At 39.1% G+C, this 27,970-nt stretch overlaps 1 pseudogene; it reads left to right on the forward strand.

Annotated features, from left to right (window-relative positions):
* Positions 1–10,232: 10,232 nt before the first annotated feature.
* LOC118721931 lies at positions 10,233–23,986 on the forward strand (annotated as a pseudogene).
* Positions 23,987–27,970: the final 3,984 nt, after the last annotated feature.

Raw genomic sequence — 27,970 nt, forward strand, 5'->3', positions numbered from 1 at the left:
TGAGGCATTTATGTCCTTGGCTTGAGATACTCACTGTGTCACTGTTGCAGGAAACTTCCCCTCACTGGACCCCACTTTTTTGAACAGTGAGAGAGTTAGGTTAAAGAATATTTGAAGGAATTTTCAGTGTTGGCATTACAGGATTTTACAAGACAGATCATTTTGGTGGATATAAATGAAAATACTATTGATTTCTGTATTGTATGCCCAGCATCATTTCTGGGAAGAAGGGTGGATGGAGGAAATGGTAGTCAAATTGTTCCCTAAGAGATGGAAAGAATATTAGCAAAAACATAATAATAAGTGAAAGAATTATATTTCAGGTCAGATAAAGAGCATCAGTAGATGGATAGCAAATGAATCATTTGGTTGGAATCAAGAGGTTTCTTTATAGAGAAGCACAATACAAAGTTTTAAAGGAAGGCAGGGACAATATTGTAGAGAATTTTGATTAGCAGGATAAGCAATTTACCTCTACTTGTATTGAAAATTTATGGAACTACAGAAGATGTTTATAGTGGGTAGGTAGGTAGGTAGGTGGGTAGGTTTGTTAGTTGGCTGGTTTTAAATAAGATGGTTGCAGGATGATAGATATTTAAATAAGAAGGTACTCAGAGTTGTATGGAAGGTAAAATTAAGGAAAAAGCAGAAAGAGGCTGTTTTTCTTCTGCTCAATTTTTCAATTATTCTTACACACACACCCTATCCCTCTCTCTACTGGCTTTTTATTCTCTACAGACAATCATGCTTCACTTATCCCCATTTTGAGGTTGACTTTTTCTTAACCCCTCCTCCTATTTCCTTCCTTTTCACCTAGGCACCCTTCTCAACCTTTCCACATGTAAAATTTACTCTTCAGTCTCCTGCATTATGGATTTCTGACCTAAGAAACTTCTGGGGGGGGAAATCACCAAGATCTCCCAATCTCAACCTCTGAATAGTTTATTTCTGTTCATACCCTACTCTTCCTTTAAGTATTATATTCCTTTGTATCTTGATATTTTTCCTATTTTTCTCAAGACTATTTCAAAGTATGGGCAAATACTGAGTGAGAGAGTTGGTGATAAAATATAGCCATGTCAAGGATTTTCAGATCTAATATAGAAGATCAAAACTGTGATAGAATAAATATCCTTATTTTTAATATGTTGTTAATAGTAACCTTGGAAAATGTGGCAATGAACTTTGTGCTTGACTGTACCTAGTGATATATAAACATATGATTCATGGACACAATCAACTCCATCTTGTGTTTTAGCTTTAATAAACCCTAAGCAGCTCCTTACCTGTTCTGTCATTTAGTCTGGCAGTCATAAATACTTGAAATCACAGGCAAGAGACAGAGACAGTCTCTCAAGGGAGAGCAGGTTTCCCCAGAAATGCTTATATTGATCTGTTAAGAAGTTTGTATCATTTAGTAAGTTGCCTTTCTTCTCCACACCTCTTTTTTTCTGTTTTCTGAGAAGACATGCTAAAGAAAAGCATCATCAAGTGCCATTTTCCTCACAAATAAATGGACAAGGGCAAGTTGCTGGTCAGCTGAGCTGTCATTAGGAAGCTCTATGAATTCTGTTTCCAAATTCATTGATGTTATTGAAAGAATCTAGTTTGGTGTTTTTTGTTTGTTTGTTTGTTTGCTTGTTTTGTTTTTAGATTGTAGGGCTGAAGTCCTTATTTTTTTTTTTAATTATTTATCAACCTGGGGAAAGTTTTCACCTTCTAGAAGCTGTCTGCATTTCTTGGACCATGGTTCCCTCCATCATAAAAGCCAGCAAAGGCACATCAAGTCCTTTTCATGCTTCAAATATTTCTGACTCCCCTCCTCTGCCATATCATTTTGACCTCCTGCTATTCTTTTAAGGGCTCATGTTATTACAATGAGCCTACCAGGCATTACAGAATGTTATTTTTATCTTAAGTTCAGCTGATTAGCAATACATCTTCAAAGTCTCTTTTACCAAGTAATATAACATAACCACAGGTATAACACCAAAGAGAAAAAAAATCATAGTCTCTACATATATTCTGATCTGCTAAAATTTGATATAAAACATCCCAGATAAATAAATTATGGTATATCCATACATCAGAATATTACTCAGTAATAATGATGAACTACTGGTAAGTGCAATAATATGGATGAAAATATATATTTTTTAAAACTAGGCGTGAAAGAGCCAGATACACATCGTATAATCTTTTTATATGATGTTTTATAATAGAACAGACCAAAGTAATCTATAGGGCCAGAAAGCAGAACAATTGTTCACTGCAGCTGGCGATGGGAGAATAAAAGCATTAAAAATTTTGATGATGAATCATGCCATAGCTTGAGAGTGATGGTTTCATGGAAAGATATATACTTAAAATAAGTGCATATTATGGTACTTAAACAATAGTTTGATAAAGTTGACTATTTAAATCTCATTGCAGGAGGTTCAACAGCTTGACTAATAAAATGTTAGCATAATAGAATAGAGAAAATAGAAGAAAAAAATTGTTCCTTAAAATAATAGAGGATAATTTCCCAGAGGTGAAGGGCATAAGACTTTAGATGCAAAGAGCCTATCTAGTGCTTAGAAATATAAAGAAAATTTCTTTATTTCTCTTACACACATACATACATTACTGAAAGATTTCAGAACAAGGATGAAGAGAAAATCCTAAACACTTCCAGAGATTAAAAATTGGAAAAGAGTGAGTAAACTGCTAGAGTATAAGCTTTAGACAATCAAAATAACTAGAGAGAAATCAATTATTCTGGTATGTAAACAAAATAATAAATCAAATAATTCATAAATGTTAAACTTTATTTCTAAAATTAAAAATGAAATTTAAAAAATCAATCTATATGCCGAAACCGGTTTGGCTCAGTGGTAGAGCGTCGGTCTGCGGACTGAAAGGTCCCAGGCTCGATTCCGGTCAGGGGCATGTACGTTGGTTGCAGGCACATCCCTGGTAGGGGGTGTGCAAGAGGCAGCTGGTCAATGTTTCTCTCTCATCGACGTTTCTAGCTCTCTATCTCTCTCCCTTCCTCTCTGTAAAAAATCAATAAAATATATTTTTTTAAAAAACAATCTATAGGGGGATGGAACCAAGATAGTGGCATAGGTAAACACTTAAACTGCTGCCTCACACAATTTCAAAACTACAACTAAAAGAAAAAAACATCTATCACCCAGAACCACGGGAAAGTTGGCTGAGTGGAAGTTCTACAACTAGAAGGAAAGAGAAAAGAGCATTGAGATATACACAAGTACTGAAAAGCTAAAGTACAAAGGTGCACGAATCAGGCTGGCGGAGGGCTTCTGGGTGTGCTGCTTTTTTCAACCTGAAGGGAGACAAGCTCCCAATTACTCTTAAATCCAGTTTCTGGGGAGATGCTGGGGACCCAAACTACTATGGGAGAAGCCGGACTATCTGTGATGAGGTCAGAAAGTACAGGTGGCTTGCTTGCAGAGCTGCACACAGAAATCATTGTTTACTACCCTGGGGCGGGAGACAAGGGGACTTGGCAACTTGGAGACACAGAGACAGCTGACTGGCAGCCATTACTGTTTGCCACGCCCTAGCCTAGTGACTCCCTGAGATCTCACCTCACACATTCTACAAACCCACCCAAGCTCCATGTAGTGGCTTTTGCATATGAACAGCCTGCTCTATTGCAGCTTAACCTAACAAATTGCAGCTCAGGTTAGACAGCTCCAAAACCTCCAAATCCTAAGCAAAGAGGAGAAAACTGTAGTTCTCAATGTAGCTCCTGTTGGGTGGCCTCAGATAGTAGCTGACCTGCACCCCATTGGAGATCCAGAAGCCAGTGTACCTAGTGGTCAGTGTGAGATGACACCAGATTTCAAGTCCTCACATCCATAAGTGACACTCAACAGGAAGACTCAGTGAGCACCAAAGACCCACTGAAGCAAGTAGTGCCCCATAAGCATGTCTCTAGCGCACCAGTTCTTCCATTATAGACACAGCGGGTACTCACAGCCAATGGGCCCAGAGGTCAATTCCTCCCAGTGTACCAACAGCAATCAAGGCTTAAATACACCAAGACATTGCACTCAGGCCACAAAGGGGTGCACAAAGAGAGTACACCGCAGGTGAGTGGGGAGGCTTACCCCCATAGGTCACCTACCATACAAAGCCACACCATTAACAAAATGCAGAGACAAAGAAACATGTCATGAATGAAAGAAATGGGGAAAAAAACAAACTACTGAACATAGAGTTCAAAAACCACATTTATAAGTTTACTCAAGAATCTTCTATAAACCACCAAGAAACTTAATGAGACCCATGAGGAGTTTAGTGAGACCATCAAGGATCTTAATGAGAATGCTAGAAAAATGGAAAAGGACCAATCAGAAATTAAGCATACACTGTCCAAAACAAAGAATATTCAGAAATTCAATTGTAGATCAAAGTACCCCAAGAATCAAACCAAATATCTGAAATATGAGGAAAGAAAAAACACAAACCAGAAAAACAAAAAGAAAAAAGAATAAAAATAAATATGAAGATAGTGTAAGGAGCCTCCGGGACTACTTTAAGCGTACCAACATCCGAATTATTGGGGTGCCAGAAGAAGAGAGAGAGCAAAATACTGAAAACCTATTTGAAGAAATAATGATAGAAAACTTTCCCTACCTTGTGAAAGAAATAGATTACAAGTCCAAGAAACACACAGAACACCAAACAAGAGGAATCCAAAGAGGATCACACCAAGACATCATAATTAAAATGCCAAGAGCAAAAGACAAAGAGAGAATCTTGAAAGCATCAAGAGAAAAATAATTAGTTATCTACAAAGGAGTACCCATATGACTGTCAGCTGATTTCTCAACAGAAACTATGCAGGAAGGGAGTAGCAAAAATATTCAAAGTAATGAACAGCAAGAACCTACAACCAAGATTACTCTACCCAGCAAAGCTATTATTCAGAATTGAAGATCAGATAAAGAGCTTCACAGACAAGAAAAGCTAAAGGAGTTAATCATCACAAAACCAGGATTATATGAAATGCTGAAGAGTATTGTTTAAGAAGAGGAAGAAAAAGGTAAAGATAAAAATTATGAACAACAAAATGACAACAAATACATACATACCAACAAGTGATTCTAAAAATCAAGTGAATAAAAAATCTGATGAACAGAATGGACTAATGAATATAATAGAATCAGGAACATAGAAATAGAGTAGACTGACAATTCTCAGGGGGAAGGAGGGTGGGGGTGCAGGACAAGATTGGACAAAAATCTTACACCTATGGATGAAGACAGTGGGGGGGTGTAAGGGCATGAGGTGGGGTTGGGAATCATGTGGAGGGGAGCTATGGAGTAAAAAAGATGAAAACCTATAATAATCTAAACAATAAATATTTATTTTTAAAAAATAAAACTATAGAAAAAGCATGGTTATGAAGCAGAGCATGCATCTTATCAACATTCACAATAGGAAAAATAAAGAAACAAACTGTCGAAAGGTGGAGGAAGGTGGTGAGGTGATATAAAAGGAGAACACAACTTCATGTTCTCAGGCTACAATGTAGGAAGGCAAAAGATTTGTGCGTTGTTAAGTGGAATAGTTTAATCATGTTATTTAAAGTTTTAGAGCCTACTATTGAAGTCAAAAGGGTTCATTCTGCTCTATACTAGTCTCATATCCAAAAGGCCAGCAGATGACATAAATGAAAATAAAAGAGTTCATTCAATCTTAAGCAGAGTGATGCAAGGGCAAAATATACATAATTGGAGTTCATCCATGCAAGCAGATGTTCTCTTAAGCTCAATTTGTTTCTGCCCTGGCCCTTTTCTCTTTCTGAGTCTTTTCTTTAGCAAACTATTACTTCTGCAAGCTTTCCAATATCCTGCCAATAAATCTCTTGGTTGTTTTGGTTACATTTCTGTGAAATTGTGATTTGTAAAAAGTATACATATTTGGTTATTCAAAATATACACTGAGTGGCCAGACTATTATGATCTCTGAACGAATAATAATCTGGCCACTCAGTGTATATTCTACATAATAAAAGGCTAATATGCAAATTGACCAAACAGTGGAACAAACGGTTTCTATGATATGCACTGACCACTAGGGGGCAGACACTCAATGTAGGAGTTTCCCGCTGGTGGTCAGTGTGCTCCCTAGGAGAAGCTCTGCTCAGCCAGAAGCCTGGCTCATAGCAGCACTAAGGATGTCCTCCAAGGGCTCCCAGACTGCGAGAGGGCAGAGGCCAGGCTGAGGGACAAACCCCCCCCCCCCCCCCCAGTGCATGAATTTCCTGCACACTAGAGGCCCGATATATATTAGAGGCTTAGGGCATGGGTTTGTGCATATGTGGTGTCTGGCCAGCCTGGCAAGGGGGAGGGGACATGAGCAGTTGGCTGGCCTGCCTGTTGGTCGAACTCTTGGTCAAGGGGGCAATTTGCATATTAGCCTTTTATTATATAGGATACACACTGAGTGGCCAGATTATTACACATTTAGAGATCATAATAATCTGGCCACTCAGTGTCTTTTTCATGTGTATTTGATCTTTGTTTGTGGTTCCTGGCTCACAGCTTCCAAAACCTTTGAAATTTCCTGAGCAATATGTGCAATGGAAGCATCTTTTGTTATAATATTTTGTCTCTTGTCATCAGTTCCTAAAAATGTTTCAGAGATATAAAGGTGAAATGGGTCATGTCCCTGTGACAAAACTCTTTGCACAAGACCAAATTTATGTTGCTCTAGTTGGTTTGGCTCAGTTGATAGAGCATTGGCCTGTGGACTGAATGGTTCTAGGTTCAATTCCAGTCAAGGACAATACCTCAGTTGCAGGGTCAATCCCTGGCTCTGGTAGGTACGTGCAGGAGGCAACCAGCCAATATGTCTCTTTCACATCAAGATTTCTCTCTCTCTGACTCTCTCCCTCCCTTCCACCATCTTTAAAAAAATCAATGGAAAAATAACCTTGGGTGAAGATTAATAAAACAACAACAACAAAAAGATAAAAAATATGGCAATTTTCATAAAATACCTATGGATGGGGCTTGGACTCCAAAGGAACTAACCATAAATAGAAGTTTTGAACTTTCAATCCCTGATTTTCAGAATCCCCAATTTCCAGAGAGGGTGGAGAGGCTGTATATTGATCTAATCACCTATCACCAGTGATTTAATCAACCATGCCTAGCTAATGAATCATCCATAAAATTTCAAAAGGCCCAGATAAGAGAGCTTCTGGGTGCTGGGAGAATGGTGCTCCTTGAGATGGCACAGAAGTTTCCCCCCCTTTCAGGATACCTTGCCTTATGCTGTTCTAGATTTATGTAACTTTATAATAAATCAGTGACCTGGTAAGTAAAATATTTCTCTGAGCAAATTAATCAAACCAAGAATGGTGTCATTAGAACCTCCAATCTATAACTGGTTGGCTCAGAAGCTCAGGTAATAACCTGGCCTTATGACTGAAGGGTGAGGGTAGACTTTTACCTTCTGCCCTTCAGACTGTGGGATCCAACACTCTCTATGGGCAGATAATGTCAGAATTGAGTTGAATTGTAGGACTCTCAGCTGGTGTCAGATAATTGTTTGGTGGTATGGGTACCTTCCTGCTATGCACGTGTACACACTTGTGCATGGACACACACACACACACACTTTAAAATATATGGTTACTAAATTTCAATAAAATATAAAAACCAATTTTATGTTAAAACCATACTTTGACAAGGGAAGACATACAAGTACAATGTCCCATCCTCTCTGACCTCAATCCTTTCCAGAGGCTAAGAACAACAAATAGTTAGCATATTAATGTGATATTCAGCAGGGCTAAAAATCAACAGAACATTGCCCTGCTGTTGGTCAAATAGCTGAAGGCAATTTTCTAACCTCATAATCCTTTCACTGTTTACTAAACTTTACCTTTGATATGCCAATAAAAGTCAGACCTGCATTGTCACTGGAGGGGAACTATTGGGTGGGGATGGGGGGATGGGGAGGAGAGAAAAAGAACTGTAATAACCTGAACAATAAAGATTTATTTAAAAAATATATTGTAGTCTTTATTTGTAATACGTGTGTTAAAATTTCTACCTAGAATATAATATTTTATTGGCTTCATTAAAAAAGAGGATTAATTCTATAATCTGAACCAATTTTTAATATAAAAAACAGTTTAAATTTGGTAGTCTGGGTTATGTATATTTGATAGTCTTTCCAAGCTAAATTTCATGACTTTAACTGAGAGATAGCTTTGGGACATTTCAAGCGTCTTGAAATGATTCAAGGATTTGTTCTCTCTTCTTAAAAGAAATACTTTTAAATCAAATTAGTTCAATCTAATATACTTGAAGTCACGCGGGAAGCTTTATCAAATAAAAATTAATAACTGTGTTTTATTTATATACATATGTTTTCAATGTTATAAAGGTTTACACGTCTAGGCGTGGTAGGACAAAGTTACTGGATACTTGTTATACCAAACCAGATTATTCAGCAGCAGAATTTTAAGTGCCCTCAGACAGCCTGCTCTTCAGATACGCTGGGGGATGGGGCAGCTTCTGTACTTCATAGGTCAAATGTATAAGTTTGCTTTCTTTACTTTTTCAATAAAGATGCATACTTTAATTACTTAGTGATAGCTTTTCACAATATAATAAAGGTCTCATATAAACTCATTTATATGAGAAGCCAGTATTTTATGAACAATTGGTTCTAACAAAGTCCAAAGTAAAATTTGTATACATATGCAAATGAGCATTAGCCAAAATGAATACTATTTATAAATAAATTTAAAGCTTATTAGAAAGGAGAAATTTTTAAATCTCTTCCGCTAATATTTACAAAGTAAACTAAAAGTTATTATTCAAGCATTAAATCTTACCATTAATAAGACACCACAAGTAAAAAAATATTTACTTTTACTTGATATGTATGCATTGCAGTATTGACAGCATACTTTTCTCCTATTGGTATTTCTGAAAAGCAAGCAAGTTTGTTGCTCTGTTTAAAAGAAAGAAAAAGGTTTTGAAAAGGAACTCCCTAAATGTGGCCTAGAAATTACTCTGGGAGAAAAAAATAGAAGGAGATTCTCTTCAAATATCTAGAAAACTAATTAAAATCAATGTAATAGGCCTCAAAAAAAAAGTAAATAATTTTCCTTTTGCCTCCCTAAACAAAGCTTATATCAATATACTCAAAGACTGATAGCAGAAATCCAATTAGTGTCATTTACTGTCCATACCCAACAACAAATAAAATTAGAAAATAAACCTTATTTCAGACTGATTTAAATTGGCAAATTGAAATAAGTGAATATTCAGGGGAACTTAGTTGTACTAAGCAGGAACCTATTCCTACAGCATTAACTATTTTTTACTGATGGCTCCTTTACTGGTAAAACTACTTATCATGCAATAAATTAGACCAAGTTATCCAGACCAGTAATAGTTCTGTGCAAAAAAAAAAAGAAAGAAAGAAAGAAAAGAAAAGAAAAGAATTAAATACTATCAAGGCCGAATCACAGAGTTTCCAAAAGCCTCTCAATATTATTTCTGATATGCCTATGCTCTATGCTGCTGGCCTGGTAAACAGAATTGCAACTACTCAATTAAAATGACTCAGTGACCAAAGTCTATTTATACTATTTAAACAAGCCCTAGCCCTTTAACAAAAGGAAATGACTTTATTAAAACAGGCCACAGAATCCCATCAGCTTTTACATCTGCCTGTCAAAATGTAGGCAAAACAAATTATAAAAAAAAAAAGTCCCCCTTACATGTTACCTCTGCCTCAAGGGCTTCTAAAATCCCAACTTAAAAAAACAAAATGGGGGAATGGTGGATAAATCTCCTGTAAGTAAACTACACCCAGCCTCAGTTACTTTAAACGTTTTCACTTGTAATGCTATTGGCAAGACACCCATGGAATTACACTAGTCTCAGAATAAGCCAAAGGAAAATGGTTTGGTTAAATGGAAAGATCCAGAATCTGGTTTATGGAAGGGTCCCTTTATTAACCTCTGGTCGAGGATATGCTTGTGTATTTCCAGAAAACTCTTCCAAGCCTGTGTGGATTCTTGCAACATGAATCTGAGAGAGGACCTTATACCCTGATCCTCACCCTGTACCTGTGGTTTCAGACAATCAACTACTCCAACCACAGATAGCCATAGCCCCAAGCAACACGCTGACGAGACAGAGGAGAAACAGTACAGAGATGGGGGGTGGTAAAGATGTCTTGCCATGCTAGCAGTTATCAGCTATGCCTTAGTGCAGGTTGCCCTAGAAAAAGCCAAAAAAGATCAGACCTGCATTGCCATTGCCCACTGTTTGTTGACCATCCAGAACTCGAATATCATTGCTGTCATGTCACAAGGGGACAGTAATTGGGTAGGGAACCCATAAAGAACTGAACAAAGCCCAGAACAAATGGCCCAGAACAAAGCCTTCTATGAACTAATTCCTCAAATACCTGACAACAATTTTTAAAAGAACATGAAAGAACTCTATTTCTAGTCTGCAGATGCCGAATGAAAAGTCTTAAAAGGACTCACTCTGCAAATGGCATTCACTTTTCTAAATTTATTAAGAAAACAAAAAGGGGGAAATGCCAGAGGCTAAGACCAACAAGTAGTTATCATATTAATGCAATATTCAGCAGGGCTGAAAATCAGCTCAATATTGCCCTGCTGTTGGCCAAATGGCTGAAGGCAATCCCTAACCCAGTGATTGGCAAACTCTTTAGTCAATAGAACCAAATATCAGCAGTACAACAATTGAAATTTCTTTTGAGAGCCAAATTTTTAAACTTAAACTTCTTCTAATGCCATTTCTTCAAAACAAACTTGCCCAGGCTGTGGTATTTTGTGGAAGAGCCACACTCAAGGGGCCAAAGAGCCGCATGTGGCTTGTGAGCCACAGTTTGCCAACCATGGCCCTTACCTGATAATCCTTATACTGCTTATCAAACTTTACATTTGATATGCCTGTTTGAATTCCTAAAGGGAAAATGTTTATTCAAGTGAATAAAAGCAAAGGGGACCCAGAATTCAGAGAGCCTCTCAACCTGAGAAAGGTCTCCACCTGGCTCCACCATGCTTTCTAAATTTATATTTCTTCTCTAGTGTATTCATTTGTGCATCAGCCCCTTCTCCAGACCTTGAACCCTAGCTACAAATGGATGTGGTGTTCACAAATCCTTACATTGGAATTAAATGGAGAACCCCTTTTAATTATTTAGGAAATTTTTAGTGTTGGATGTAGTAATGGGGGTGGCGGTGAAGACAATAAAATTATCCAGTGGATTCCATAGTTTCTCCTTTATACTGAGTAGCCAGATTATTATGATCTCTGAATGTATAATAATCTGGACACTCAGTGTATATCCCATATAATAAAATGTTAATATGCAAATTGTCCCCTTGACCAGGATTTCTACCAGCAGGCAGACCAGCCAACCGCCCATGTCCCCTCCCCATGGCGAAGATGGCCAGACCCAACCCATGCACGAATTCATGCACCAGGCCTCTAATATATATGCCACACATGCACACACTGAGTGGCCAGATTATTACTCATTCAGAGATCATAATAATCTGGCCACTCAGTGTATATTATTCAATTTACAGAGAAGATTGAGACAAAGAGAAGGGAGGAGACTTTCCCAAGTCATACTGTAAATTTGCAATAGGCATGCCAGATTAATAAATGAACCAAAAAAATGTCAAAATGGGGAAAGAGATAACAAAATAAAAATGTTTGGGGTTTTCTGTATGGAGGGTAGTTAGTGTTAGGTCACTCCTATGGGATTAGATGAGAAGTGTTGAGGGTTCTTCCTCTTTCCTACATTATTTTCTTTCAGCCTACTGAGAAACCTAAGCTCTCAACAAATGGCTTTGGAGTGCTGCCAATAGCTGGCCCATGCCATTCAGTCAACCTGCTGCAACATACTGATAACAAAAGGATGTTAATCGCTAGAGATTTGTTTTCATATGGAACATGAAACTTTATCGTTATTAGAGGATTTTCATCAGTTAAATTATACATATTCTCCATGATGACAGAACATGCTCATTTGATTGGGTTGTACAAATACTGCATGGATGCCTTACCTCCTAATTGGTAGCAAAAGGGAGACCAAAATGAAGCAATAAAAACTTGAAGGGAGGTCAGGTAGTATTCTGGAATTTTCTGGTTACATGAAGAGAATAAAGAAGTAGAAATAAGCCCAGGAAAAAACTGGGATATAAACTCCAAGAAAGAAATTGCTCTCAGTATGTCCTTAGGATAAGACAGGGGCCATGAAAGAGATGGACAACTATTAGTTAAGTGTCTACCATGTGTCAAATCCTTTGTATATATTTTAATCTCATCATAATCCTATGGAGAGGAGCATAAGGGTTGTTATTCCCAGTCTCAAAATGAGAAAGTTGAGATTCACAGAGATGAAGTGACATCCCAAGGTCAACAGCAGGTCAGTGGTATGCCCAAATCCAATCCCAATGTTATTTCTAATATATTATTTATAAACATAGTAAATGCCTAATACAAGGAAAGGGGCACTCCAATATGGACTTTAAACTCCAGAGATAATTTTCATCCCAGTTTCTGGTCTGCAGAGCAAAGGAAGTGCTGAGTGAGGCTGTGTTTTTCATACTTATTTTAATCTAAAATGTTTGACAGGTATTAGATACTATGGAGGATAAAAAGCCATGGCAGGCCCTTTGAAAAATGTATCTGTATTATGTACTTAGTTTGAGCCTCTTTGAACATCAGAATTGCATTTCATTTAATGTGGTATGGGAGAAAAAGCAAGTGCAGTCTTGCTCTCTAAATTGTTCCTGGGCCTTTAATAGTCAGAAAAGATTGTTTGTTTTAGGTTTGAGCTAGGAAAGATGAATGGCCATCAGCGTTCCCTCTGGCTGCCTTCCTTCCTGGCTGAGGAGATTGCATGTCTGAATATAATTTCTGTTTGCCTTATTTTTCCCCCAAAGCATTAATTTTTATAAAATTTAAAATACAGTAATCTCTCCTCAGTCACAGGGTTATGTTCCTGAGAAAGAGAATGAATTTATAATCTACAAAGAAAGATAGTACATTGTTGCAAAAGAGACCAACTCAAGGAGATTGGGGAGGGGTCTCCAGGGTTCTCTCCTTATTCTGGTGATTTTGAGGGCAGATGTAAGAGCCAAGCAGACTGTGAACTTCATTGGGTCTTGAAGTCTATAATACAAGGATTTACTCACCACTCTCTGTCTAGTATTTAGCATGTGGGCCTGGCACATAGTTGGCAGTTGGTAACTATTTGCTCCACAGACAAAAGAATTCCCTATCATCTTGTGAGATATAACTAGATTATGAGCTTCTCTAAGACGGAGACAGTATAATATTTGTATGGTTTTCCATGTCTGGCACAGCATTGGCTCTCAATCAATGTTGGATGAATAAAACCTTTTGCCAGAAAATCTGACACCAGCGAACACCTCTATGAAATCTAATCTTGTCTACCATATGATTCTCTCTCCCCAATTTTATAACTCCACTTTGCTGTCCAGTTTTTTTATACCAATTTCATTTAGTAGTTTCATTAAGGGCTAAGCTTTACCCAGGACATTAGGCACCTTGATAAGAAATGAGAAAGTGTTTTTACAAACTTGTATTTTTCATCCTTGGAGAAAAATTGGATTTACTGGAGGTCTGTCTTTGCTATATGCAGAACAGACTTTCATATTGGAGAAGTTTCTATAGGATATGGAAGTAGCTTTTGTGAACACTGAAGTATACTCCAAACTTGATTATTCTATTTGCATTTGAGAGTCTGATTTGTATGTCTGTGTGTACTATGCCATGTTCTGCAAAAGGTGTTAGAGTTTAAGCTGGGTGCAATTACAACCTAGAACCACTAGTTATATTGGAATCACTGATAACATTTGTAAGCCACTGGTAAATTTTTGCTCTGTGCAAATGGAGAGCTTAAATAGTATCTTAAATCAGTCTGGGAAAAAATAAATTCATGGGCTAATTCTTTAGTCTTAAGCCTGCTACTTAGTCTGTCTGTGCCTCATTGTTTTATCTGTAAATGTGAAAACTACTATTTAACTCTCATGGATCTGTCTAAAGATGTAAATGAAACATGTGACTTCATTAGTTAGGTTTCTCCAGAGAGACAGAACCAATAGGATATGTGTGTGTTTATAGCTTATGCATATGTATATGTGCACATGCCCATGTGTTTAATTATCGGCTTTCTCTAAGGTTTAGATGTAGAAGCCTGCTTTAGTAAAACAAAAGGCAGTAGATATCAATAGCAGTTGTGTGAGTGGTTTTCCAGAGTTGGTAGAACAAATTCAGTGAAATACTTCCAGAAAAATCATTCCCTTTTTATATCTATACTAGTGGCCTGGTGCATGAAATTCATGCATGGGTGGCAGGGGTTCTCTCAGCCCAGCCTGCACCTCTCCAATTGGAGACCCCTTGGGGGATGTCCAACTGCTGGTTTAGGCCCAATCCCAAAGGGCAGCAACAGAAGGAAAACTTTTACAAGGCAATCAGGGACTGTTGGCTCTTACCCGCTCACCTGCCTGCCTGCCTGATCACCCCTAACTGCCTCTTCCTGCCTGCTTAATTGCCTCTTACTGCCCTCCCCTGCTGGCCTGATCTCACCCCCAGTGGCCTTACCAGGCTGGCCTGATCTCACCCATAACTGCCCTCTTTGCCTTGACCCCCACCACCATGGCTTTGTCCAGAAGGAAGTTTGACTTATGGAAAATGGCCAGTCAACCTGATCTAATTAGCATATTACATGTTTATTACTATAGACTAGTAACCCTGCACACGAATCCATGTGCCAGTAGCTCTCTGCAATACCTAGTCACTCTGTGCCCACTCCCCAGAAGATCTCCATGGCCCAGAGGCCCATCCATACCCTGGCTTGGCCAGAGGCCCATCCATGGCCAGGTGTGGGAAACACTCGCCTGATCACCAGGAAAATGACACAAGCATTCCCCCACCCAGCCTCTCCATGCCATGCCCACTGCCCAGAGGCCCTCTGCAGCCAGAGTGGAATGCTTGCCTTGTTGCCATGGCAATGAAGCAAGCATTCTGCCAGGCCACTCATGCTGTCTGTTCTCAGTGGCTGCCCTCCCAGGACTGGGGGACTCTGGAGGGGCTGAGAGGACTGGGTGCTGCCATCTTATGGCTATGGGCACCACCATATTTGTCATGGAGTGACAGTTAATTTGCATATTACCTTTTTCTTAGGATAGCATTGCTTAAATGGGGGGGGGGGGAAGGGAGCCATTTTAAGCAGGAGAAGATGCTCTTGGCAAACAAATGTATATAATTACTATATCTGGACTGATAGCCAACCATATTCTCTATGCTGCCAAACTGGTCAATTAAAAAATTGAACTGCTTTCTTACACCTTACAGCAAATAGCTGTTGCCTTTAAAAACCCTCATCAGCCCCCACGTTAGGTTCTGATTGGTTGTTTCTATCAGTCAGCGTCAAAAGCTTTGCCTCCTAGGCAGCCATGGGCTCCTCACAGGGATTTGGTTCTGATTGGTCAGTTTCTATGCCAGTCAGTGTCTCTGGGCCTATCTCTGGGCCTGATCAGAGAGGCAGGGCTGATTAGCAACTCCTTCTCCCCTCTCCCCACCCCCACCACCCTCACCGTGCAGAGGAACAGAGAGGAAGAGAGGTGCAGCTGCTGGCCAGGTCTGGAGAGAAAGAGAGAGGCAAGGGCTGATCAATATCTGCCACAGAGGCTATGGATCAAACCCTGCTTCTCTGTCTGGAGCTCTCTTCAGGCCTGATTCACAGCCCCCTTTGCAGTCAGTGCTGAATCACCATGCCTGCCACAGCAGCAGTCAGTGTTGGGTCACCACGGCAACCCAAGCACTGACTACAGGACTGACCTCTGGTTGATGGATCCTTCAGTCATTTATATATTAGGACTAGAAACCTGGTGCACAAATTCATGCACTAGTGGGATCCCTTGGCCTGGCCTGCAGAATCAGGCTGAAACCAGCTCTCAGACATCCCGAGGAGTGCTGGATTGCGAGAGACTGTAGGCCAGGCCTATCAGGGCCAGGGAGGGATGCGAAAGGTTTGCCAGCTGGGGAGGGGCCATGGGAGGGCTCCAGCGTGTGTCAGGCCCATCTTGCTCAATCCTGATCAGCCAGACCCCAGCAGCAAGCTAATCTACTGGTCAGAGCATCTGCCCCCTGGTGTTCAGTGTATGTCATAGTGACTAGTCAACTGGTCTACTAGCTGCCCCTGCTGGTCAGAGCACATCATAGTGAGTGGTTGAGCAGCCTTAGCATATCATTGACATATTACTCTCTGATTGGTTGAACAGATGACCAGACATGCAGCATATTAGGCTTTTATTATATAGGATGGGAAAAGATGGCAGAAACCCAAAACTTTTGCATTAGGAGACTACCTACTTCCTTACTGCCTATAGCACACACTCCTTTTAAAAAAAGAAAATAAAAAGATATGTGCTCTTTTATTTTCTAAATACTTAGAAGGCAGAAACTGTGCTAGCACTTTCCATGGATTGGTCATTTAATCACCATGACCCTAAATGGTAGGTTGTGAAATTGTTCCCATTTTACAGATGAAATTCTTAAAAACATTTTTACAGAAGTTCATGGAATCTGGTGACTTGCTCAGTCACAACCAACTAGTAAGTGGTAGAACTGCATATGAACTCAGATGTGTCTAACTCCATAGTCTCCCCCTATGAAAGTCCATCTGTATTTTATTCCTGCCATTTCAGACTTGGTTTCCCTTCTCTGTAATCTCACAATACCCCTGTGCCTCTTTCAGCCACTGTAATTATTGCATGGCAGGTTAATTTTCCATATATATCTCTATCTTATGCCACTGTGAACCCCCTGAGGGAAAGGATACTGTTCTGTTCACCAATGAATATCCAGAATTCTTTATAGGTGATTATTGAATAAATGAATGGGTCCAGGCAGATTATAAGCTACAGTTGCATATTTCCAACCTGAAAGATTTTGTGGTTATGTTAGGACGTCTGCACTATAGCTATGTATGATTTTGCTTCACAAGTAATAATATTAGTCCGAAATTGTACCCTAGCTGTGAAGACCTCTCACTGAATCCCTGCTCATTTCTTGTCTGCATTTTATTGCTTTCTGTCACAATAAGTCCCTTTCACATTTCAATGATCCTTTATATTAGAGAAAAGTTTCCATGAACCAAGCTGAGCCCATTTTTCTTTTGTTGTTAAATGTATTTTTATTGATTTCAGAGAGGAAGGTAGAGGGAGAGATGGAAACATCTATGATGAGAGAGAATCATTGATCACCTGTCACTTGCACACCCCCACTGGGGTTCTAGCCCCAAACCTGGACATGTGCCCTGACAGGGAATCAAACTCTGACCTCCTGGTTCATAGGTTTGTGCTCAACCTTTGAGCCACACTGGCTAGGTCTATTTTCCTTGTATCAACCTTATCTCCTTCTATAGTTCTGTTTTTTAATTTTTATTTGTCCCCTGGAACTCATTTAAATAATTAGTCTTCATTCTGATTGTTAGTCATTCATGTTTGGTATGCTGGCTTGATCTGGGTTTGTTCTGAAAAATATTCCATATTGATTTTAAAATGTAGAACTTATGTTTGCCACATTTATCAACTCTGTCAGGTACAAAAATTCTTCCTTCCTGTCAGGGCATATTAATAACTAATAAGCTTTCCAATAGGTATATAATGGCCCTACCTCATGGACAATGCATTGTCATTTGGCCTTCATTTTGAGTTAGTTTTTACTTCAAATAAATTAATTATTTGTAATTAAATCTTCACCTCCAATCTTTGAATGATGGACATATGCCTTCTTTGGCATTTTCTCTGAGTAAAAACTGGTACCCTAGCTCAGGAAGTATAAACAATGCTTTAATGCTGATTTTTCTTCTTGGGGGAAGGGGACAATGAATGAGGAAACATATTGTTCATATTTAAGAAACATCATGTTGAAAATATGATATTTAAATTTTATTTATAACCCCCCATATTTTATAGTTTATGACTTTGGGCCAAATAAACTCCGAAAGGTTGATCTATAAAAGAGGGGGTCCATCCTAAGTTGGTTCACTAGCTTATGTTTGGCAATTAACTTCTCCCCTTCTTTCATTACCTTGAGACGACTTGAAATTCCTGAGGAAAGTGTGGCCAACATGTTTTGCATTATTTAGTAGGGTGATTACCGACAGACTGTCAACCTGAAGGTCATCTAGAATACCAGATAATAAATCTCTAAAGCTTCCTTGGAACACAATTCCTGCATATATTCAATAAAAGCAGTCTGTCTGACACTTAAGTCCAAGCTAAAAGAGCCAGCCTTTTCTCCACCAAACGAGCCAAAAGCAAACTCTTTTGGCTTTGAACAATGATAGAGGCCTTTAATTTTGGTTTGTTGGATGAGAAAGCAAAGCACTCCACAAGTCAATAGGAGGCAGCCACCAATAATTCCAGGTGTCTTGTATGCCATGTGTTTGCTGCAGGCTCCATCTAACTGTCCTGGGATGGAGGACACAGCTGCCAGAGTTGTATGAGGAGACAGGCTCCAGAGGCACTGCTTAATCTGAGTACAGAAGTTGTATAGTTAACAGCAATTGGAATATAGAGTCTGAGCTTGTAGCTCTGTCAGGGCAACTGCTTGGGAAAGCAGGTGCTGGGCAGGTGGCTATAACAAAAGCAGGCTGTCTCCTCTCAGTTGTCAGAGAAGTAAGCCTTACAGTTTTCAAAAGTCAGACTGCCACTTCTGGACCCTTTTATTCCACTAGCTCCAACACCTGAGCTGACATTCTCCCCCTTCTTGTATGCTTCAGTCTCTGGTAGTGAGTCCACAAAAGGACTTGAGCTCAGTTTTGGAGATTCAGTGAGAACAGGCCTGCCATCACACAAATGCTGCTCTAACTCTGAATGAAAGGTAGAATTGACCACTTTATATTCTGAGTGCTAGCTGACCAAATTCAACTACACCATTTACACCACTAGGCTGCTGGTTCTCAAACTTATTGCACTTCAGAATTATTGAGGGGAGGGGATAATACAGATACAGGTGCCCCACCTTCATAAATTCTGATTTAGCAGGTCTCTGGTGGGGTGCAAGACTCTAGTTTATTTAAAAAACTGGTTCCTAGGTCATTCTAGAACCAGAATATTGGATTGGAAGAGTTCTTAATAACCATCTCAGCAAAACTACTATTTTGCAGATGAAGAGGTCTAGTGAGGAAAGCTTGTCTGAGGTCACATGATGATATGATGCCAGAGCTTGAACTAGAACCAAGGTTTCAAATTTCACACCCATTACACTTTTCCCTAAGGAAAAAGAGACAGGTTAAGCCATGACTCTGTATTATTCGGTGTTTTTTCTAAGTATAGCCTGGTATAGCCTGCAGTGGATCTAAATGGGACATGTTGGCAATTCAAAATGTGGGATTATCTAATTTCCTGCAGATCCCTGAGTATTAATGCCAGTAACATCCTTACTGTGAGTTAATCTGACTTTCCATGAACCCTTGGTGGTGATAGGGAAACATTGCTGCCCCCATTTAAGAATCACTGTCAGGAAAAGGAGCTCTAGTTAATTATTCATCCTAGGATTTTGAGTTTTCATTTTTGCCATTAATTTCCTGTGACCAGAAAGCATATCCCTGACCCAACTGCTGAGGCTCAACACTTCTATTTCTTCAGCTAAACCAGCAATTTTCAACCTTTTATATCTCCTGGCACACATAAACTAATAACTAAAATTCTGTGGCACACCAAAACCTATACTTTATGCTGATGCAACAAAATGTAGATATAATTTTGATTTGTTCACACTGGATAGCTATTGTTTTGTTGGCTGTTTCCATTTTTTATTTAATGTTATAAGGGAAAAGAGGTCAATACCCCTTACTAAATTGTCAGGTATTGCATGTTTTAAAAATTATTGTGGCATACAGGTGTGCTTCTTATGGCACATCAGTTGAAAATTGCTAAACTACACGATTGTGGGGGGAGAGGGGGAAGAGGTCAGCAAGATCTCTTGGGACCTGCCCAGATGACTTTTTCAATCTAAAAAAAGGAATTGTCTTGTGGCTCATGATGCACTGGTGGAGACACAGGGTGTGAACATTCAAGTTCTTTCACTCGTACTGCTGCAGTCAGCACAGGTCATAAATAATACTGTCATGAAATGAGTCCATTTCCAAAGGACACCAATAAGGGTTCACTTCAGGGCCTTAAACCCAACATTTAAGCCACTCATCAATCACTTTAAAGTTTCCCAAATCACAGAGTTGGCTTCACACCTTCAACCCTTTGTCTTTAAGAGAATATGACTTGGTTGAATTCATCCTGTCAGCTCTGAGTTGGCAGGAGAGAGAGATTCAGGGTTAAGAAGTGTTGTGGACTCCTATCACAATTCTAGCTGAAAAGATTAATTCCTACAATCCCTAGGCCCAACTGGGGATTGTAGTTACCTCCACTTCTTCCTTTATGAAATTGGAAAGGCTATACCTGTTGTTTGAGAAGTAGTCCAAATTCTCCAGTGCATTATGGAGGCATTCCATTTTATTCATGGGGAGGGGAAAAAGCCCTCAGGGGGAATATCCATGTATGTGTGTGGGGGGAGTAAGGAAGCTCCATGTCTTTCACATAACTCTCAATATAGGAAACCTGTGATTACCTATACCCAGCCTGCAGCCACATTCTGTGTTAGCAGAGGCCCCCAAACCATCATTCTTTGGCTAAACTAAGGGCAATTAGTATTCTCTCAAAAGAATACAGAGCTCTTTACTTCTTAGAATTGCAATTTGGCACCTTTGGTTAGCTCCTGTGGGAGAAAGGTAACAGATTAATTTCTAGGATAACATGATTAATGAAAATAATAAGCTGTCTTAATTATTTTTTTCATCTACCAGTTACTGCCTTTTTAACGAGTTCTGCAGCGAAGTTTTTGACCAGGGTAGTTATTTACTCTCAGTTTATTTCATAGTACTTCATAGTAATTATGTCATAGTGGTTTTACCCCCAGAACTGAATACTTGAAAGGAACAGAGCTCATTAAACCCAACTTCCTTACTTTATAACTAGGGAAACTGTGATTTATTAGAAGGCTGAGACTCACTAAGGGTCACATAGCTAGTTAACAACAGAGATAAAACTAGAATAGAGGTCTTCTGACTCTAATGCCCTTTCTATACTTGAATCTCTTTTAAATTTTGCCTTTAACAAACATACATGCACCCAATGCAGGAGCACCAAAATACATTAAAACAAAACAAACAAACACCTGGAGGATATCAAGGGAAAGACTGACAGCAATACACTCATAGTAGGAGACTTCAATACCCCACTATCACCATTGGACAAATCCTCTAAATAAAAACTCAGCAAAGAAACATCAATCCTAAATGACTCACTAGATCAGATGAAATTAATTGTCATCTTCAGAACATTTCACCCAAAGCCACAGAATATACATTCTTCTCAATTACACATGGGTCATTTTCAAATATAGACCATAAGCTGTGACATAGGCAAAGTCTCTTCAAATTCATGAAGATAGAAATCATACCAAGTACCTTCTCAGATCACAACGGCATAAAACTGGAAATAAATTACAATAAAAACAATCCAAAAGAATCAAACACATGGAGACTAAACAACATGCTATTAAACCATGACTGGTTTACCAGAGAGATCAAGGAAGAAATAAAATAAAATAAAATAAAAACATCATGGCAACAAATGACAATGAAAACACAAAAATCCGTGGGACACAGCAAAAGCAATCTTGAGAGGGGAGTTCATAGCTCCACAAGCCTACTGCAAAAAAAAAAAAAAAAAAAGAAAAAAGAAAGAAAGAAACAATGGTAATAAATTACCTAATACTACAACTCAAAAAGTCAAAAAGTTAGACAAAGAGCAACAAGAAAGGTCCAGTGTAAGCAGACTGAAGGAAATAATAAAGATTAGAGCAGAGATAAATGACATAGAGACCAAAGAAACATTACAAAATATCAACGAAACTAAGAGCTGGTTCTACAAAAGGATAAACAAAATTGATGAACCTGTAGCCAGGCTCACCAAGAAGCAAAGAGAGAGGACTCAAATAAACAAAATAAGAAATGAAAGAATTGAGAAACCACAATGTGTTATTTGTTGTGAAGTTCTATCAGCCGAATCCATGAAACCGAAAAAACTAAAATGCCATTTGAAAACAAGCATCTGAGCTTTGCCGGCAAGGATACCAACTATTTTAGATGCAAAGCTGATGGATTCAAGAAATTCAGACTTGATACTGGTGGCAAGTACCACAAACAAAATGTAGCAGCCATTGAAGCTTCATATTTGGTGGCACTAAGAATCGCCAGAGCTATGAAACCTTACACCATTGCTGAGGATTTACTGTTGCCAGCAACCAAAGACATTGTTCGAGTTATGATCGGAGACAAATTTGTTATGAAATTGAGTGCAATTTAATTATCTAACGACACTGTCCGCAGATGAATAGATGACATGTCTGCTGATATTCTTGATCAGGTAATCCAGGAAATTAAATCTACTCCACTTCCAATATTTAATATCCAGCTTGATGAATCTACAGATGTTGCAAACTGTTCACAGTTACTGGTTTACGTGAGGTATATTAATGATGGCAACTTTAAAGATGAGTTTAGTTTTTGCAAAACTCTTGAAGCAACAACTACTACCTGTGATGTATTTGGCACAGTGGGTTCATTTCTTGGGAAAAGGTTTGTGGTGTTTGCAGATGGTGCTCCATCTATGCTAGGATGTTGATCTGGATTTCAACGTTTGGTACTGAATGAGTCACCAAAAGTCGTTGGAACTCACTGTATAATTCACTGGCAAATATTAGCAATGAAGACACTGCCACAAGAGTTACAAGAAGTAATGAAAAGCATCATAAGTTCTGTCAGTTTTGTAGAGGCGATCACTTTAAACAATCGACTGTTTTCACAACTGTGCAACGAGTTGGATGCACTGAACATGCTCTGCTATTTCACACTGAAGTGAGATGGTTGTCAAGAGGAAAAGTTTTAAAACCTGTTTTTGATCTTCGTGATGAACTCAAAACACGTTTTTAATCAGAAAGCAAGACCTCAGTTCAAAGCACTTTTCAGCAATAAAAGTGAACTGCAGAAAATAGCTTACTTGGTTGACATCTTTGTCATCTTGAATGAGTTAAATTTATCACTGCAAGGACTAAATGCAACATGCCTTGATTTGTCTGAAAAGATCTGATCATTGCAAATGAAATTTCATCTTTGGCAAAAAAAAAGATGAAAATAAAATTTACATGTTGCCTACCTTATCTGCTTTCTTTGAGGACCATGACATTGAACCAGACAAAAGGATTATGGTGATAATTTCTGTGAAAGAACACTTGCACATGCTTGCAGATGAAATGTCATCGTACTTTCCAAATCTACCTGACACCCCATTTGCACTTGCCAGAAGCTCATTCACAGTCAAAGTTCAAGATGTTCCTGAAACAGCACAAGAGTAGTTCATTGAACTTATTAACAGCAATGCATCGAGAACTGATTTCTCTACAATGCCAGTTACAAAATTCTGGATCAAGTGTTTGCAGTCATATCCTGTTCTGTCTGAGACTGTGTTGTGCCTTCTCCTTTCATTTCCAACAACATATCTTTGTGAAACAGGGTTTTCCAGCTTATTGGTTATCAAGTCTAAATACAGAAGTAGACTTGTTGTGGAAGATGATCTTCATTGTGCTCTTGCAAAGACTACCCTGAGAATTTCTGATCTGACGAGAAAGAAGCAATCTCAACCTTTTCACTGACGTTGGCTTTTTACGCATACTGTCACAAAATGTGGCAATGTAGTTTACTGTTGTTATATTAAGACTGTTACCCATGCTACACTATGTTTCAAGAAAAAAATTCATTTATTTGTAATTAGAAATAAATATATCACAATATATAATTACATATTATTTTTGTGATTAATCATTATGCTTTAATTAAGTTAAATTTGTAACAATGAAAATATATCCTGCATATCAGATATTTACATTACAATTCATAACAGTAGCAAAATTACAGTTATGAAGTAGCAACAAAAATAATTTTATGAAAAAAAAAAAATTTATGGTTGAGGGTCACCACAACATGAGGAACTGTATTAAAGGGTCGTGACATTAGAAAGGTTGAGAACCACTGCTCTAAAGTACGAGTTACACTGAGGTGTTGGGGTATGTATATAATTTAATTGATAAGATCAAATGAGTGAGAGATAGTAGAGCAAAGTGGCCAAGAGATTGGCTTTGGAGTGAAGTTGATCTAGGATCAAATCATAATTCTGAAATACCTCAATATAAGAGATGTGTGATCTTAAACCTAACTTTCCAAATCTTGGCATCTTTTTAAAAAAAATATATTTTATTGATTTTTTTACAGAGACGAAGAGAGAGGGATAGAGAGTTAGAAACATTGATGAGAGAGAATCATCTATCAGCTGCCTCTTGCACACCCCCTACTGGGGATGTGCCCGCAACCAGGTACATGCCCTTGACCGGAATCGAACCCGGGACCTTTCAGTCTATAGGCCAACGCTCTGTCCACTGAGCCAAACTGGTTTTGGCAAATCTTAGTATCTTAATCAATAAAATTAAGAATAAATGAAGCACTCACCTGATAGGATTTTATGCCAGTTAAATTAACTAATACACCAGCACATAGCATAGTGCCTGGCATACAATATACACATGAATTATTTACAGTGCTTAACAGTCCCAGTTGGCATGGCTCAGTGGTTAAGCATTGACCTATAAATCAGGAGGTCAAGTTTTGATTCTGGGTCAGGACACATGCCTAAGTTATGGCTCAATCTCCAGTGGGGGGCATGCAAAGAGGCAGCTGATTGGTATTTGTTTCTCTCTGTCTCATCATTGATGTTTCTATCTCTCCATCTCCTTTCCTCTCTGAAATCAATAAAAAACATATTTTAAAAACAGAAAGTTCTTAACAGGTAATTAGCAGAGGGATTTAATTACTGGCCTTTCAAACTACATAGACTCAATAATGGGAGTTGGTTCAGCCACTGGGCAAGGTAGCACACCTCTTGGAATTTTTAAATAGATGCTGCCACAGAGTGGGTGGGAGATTGTAGTTGTGATAGTGTTGGTGGCAGTGGCAGACACTGTTGCAGTGATAGGGGTTTGAGGTGAGGATTGACAATGTTCTAATTTTATACTCTGTGCTAGGTTTTACACAATCCCTAAACAAACTGAAGGAGAAATAATCCTGATGAAACTTCACTTTAAGTAGGTGGCCCTTATGCATTTTAACTATTGATCCAGAGCTTTCTCTGATTATGCTGAGGTAAAGAGGCGAAACATGATAAATTATTTTCTAGGTCCCCATAGGGCTTATCAAAATGCATGAGGTAAGATATAAATACACCTGCTAATGGTTTTTTTTTTTATAAGCAGAGAAAATTATCACATTGTTTTGGTCACAATTTTATTTCTCTGCTCTTTACTTCTTACAGCAAGGTGAGGGGACCAAAGCTTAACATATATGACTAAAGGGTCTAAAGCCGAAGACCATTCCCAAATATTCTTTCTCTCTGTGTGGTCCCTCAAAAGTCATAGAAGCCTTAGCCATGCTGACCTCCTGGACCACATCCTGCACACAGATGGCTGACAATCTAAGAGTACTCTTCAAGACACCACGGAAGCCTTATTTAAACAGCATTATTTAAACTTGGTAACATTATTTTAATCTATTTCCCCATGGTAAACTTATTTTAGTAATTTTACTTATTTTTAAACAATATCACACTTAGAGAAAAAATTAAAATAGAGTAAATGCAGTACAGAGAGCTTTTTTTCTTCTGTGAATCATTTGAGAGCAAGTTGCTATTTTGATGGCCATTATTCTTAAACACTTCAGTGACTATTTCCTACAAACAAGGGTATTCTCCTATCTATACAATAAATGAGTAAAATGCAAATTGACCATACTTTCATGGTGCCCACCAGCCAAACAGGAGTGAGTACACAAATTAACCCAACAAAAATGGTGGGTTAAGGTAGAGAGAAACCAAGATGGCGGAATAGGGTAGACACCGGAATGCAGCCTACCACAACAAATTTGAATTTAGAACTGAAAAACAGGGGAGGCATTGCCCTGAAGCGCCAGACAGCTAGCTGAGAAGAGGCTCAGCCATCTGGGAAGGAGAGAGAAGGCACGCTGAACCTCAGGAACTGTGAAGGTATGGAGAACTGTGTGCGCGAAAAGGCGCTGGCTTACTCCCGGCTCTGGCTTACTCCCAGCACGGAGAAGAAGGGCGGGACCAAGATTGCTGCTGGCTTACTCCCAACGCGCAGAGAGGGCAGGCCTGGCTGAGTTCACTACTGGCTTACTCCTGGTGCGTGGAGAGGGCGAACAGCTAACGCAGCTGGCTTTCTTGTTTGAGAGGAAAACAGAATCACCCTATTGCTCTGATAGACGGCCCCAGACAGGGAGAGGAGAGACTGTCAGGCAGTGGGCAGAGATCTCTTGGAGGTGTGTGAAGCCAGAGGCCATTACTGCAGGACTTGGGGAGGAGCCAAAGGGAAAACAAAGTTTGTCTGCAACAACCTGAGACTCCGCCCTATTTGTGGCTGAGCACAGAAGCTCTGCCAGAGGCTGGCTTTCTCTAAGGAGAGACTGGCTGGAATCCAAAGCTTGTCTGTGCCTTTACCAAAGAGGTGCGTGCGCGCCTGCAACCAATCTTCCAAAACTCTCCAGGAACAGAACTTTTCTAAGGCGAGACTGACAGGGAACCAAAGATTGTCTGCGCCACCCTGAGACCCCGCCCTATTCAAGCAGAGTAAGGAAACCCTCCTAGCTGAGACACTGCTGATCCTCATAGCCAATTGGCTTGGAGATCAACGCTTCCCAGTGATACCAACAATAAGCAAGGCTTAACAACAAGACTGCACACACAGCCCACAAAGGGCTACACCAAGACTGTCCACCGCAGGTAACTGGGAAGGCTGTGCTACTGGGTTCTATCAGAACACCTAGCACACAAAGCTATTCCATCAAATCAGGGAAACAACTAAAATGCAGACAAGAAGAAGGACACAAAGGAAGGAGATGGAGGAAAAGAAAAGATTGGACATTGAGTTCAAAACTACAGTTATAAGGTTATTCAATAATATTCTAAAAAAGGCCGATAAAATAAATGAGACCTATGAGGATATGAAAAGGGAGCAACTAGAAATAATAAGGGATCAACAAGAAATGAAGAAAACATTGTCTGAAATAAAAAAATATTATACAAAGTCCTAAAAACAGACTGGAAGATCGCAAGAATCAAGACAAAGATTTAGAACAAAAAGAGCCAGAGGACACTCCTCTGCAGAAGGGAGAAGATAAGAGAATCCAGAAAGTTGAAGATAGTGTAAGAAACCTCTGGGACAATTTCAAGCGAACCAACATCAGAATTATGGGGATTCCAGAAGAGAGAGAGCAAGATACCGAAAGAATACTAGAAGAAATAGTGACAGAAACTTCCCCCACCTGGGGAAAGAAATAGACTTACAAGTCCAGGAAGCCCGCAGAACCCCAAACAAAAGGAATCCAAGGAGGACCACACCAAGACATATCATAATTAAAATTCCAAGAGCAAAAGACAAAGAGAGAATATTAAAAGCAGCAAGAGAAAAGCAGGTAGTGACCTATAAAGGAGCACCCATAAGACTGTCAGCTGATTTCTCAACAGAAACCATGCAGGCCAGACGGGAATGGCAAGAAATATTCAAGGTGATGAATAGCAAGAACCTACAGCCAAAAATAATCTACCCAGCAAAGCTATCACTCAGAATCAAAGGACAGATAAAGAGCTTCACAAATAAAAAAAAAGCTAAAAGAGTTCATCACCACCAAACCAGAATTATATGAATTGCTGAAGGAG

This window comes from Pipistrellus kuhlii, unplaced genomic scaffold, assembly GCF_014108245.1.
Source record: "Pipistrellus kuhlii isolate mPipKuh1 unplaced genomic scaffold, mPipKuh1.p scaffold_m20_p_19, whole genome shotgun sequence".
NCBI lineage: Eukaryota > Metazoa > Chordata > Mammalia > Chiroptera > Vespertilionidae > Pipistrellus > Pipistrellus kuhlii.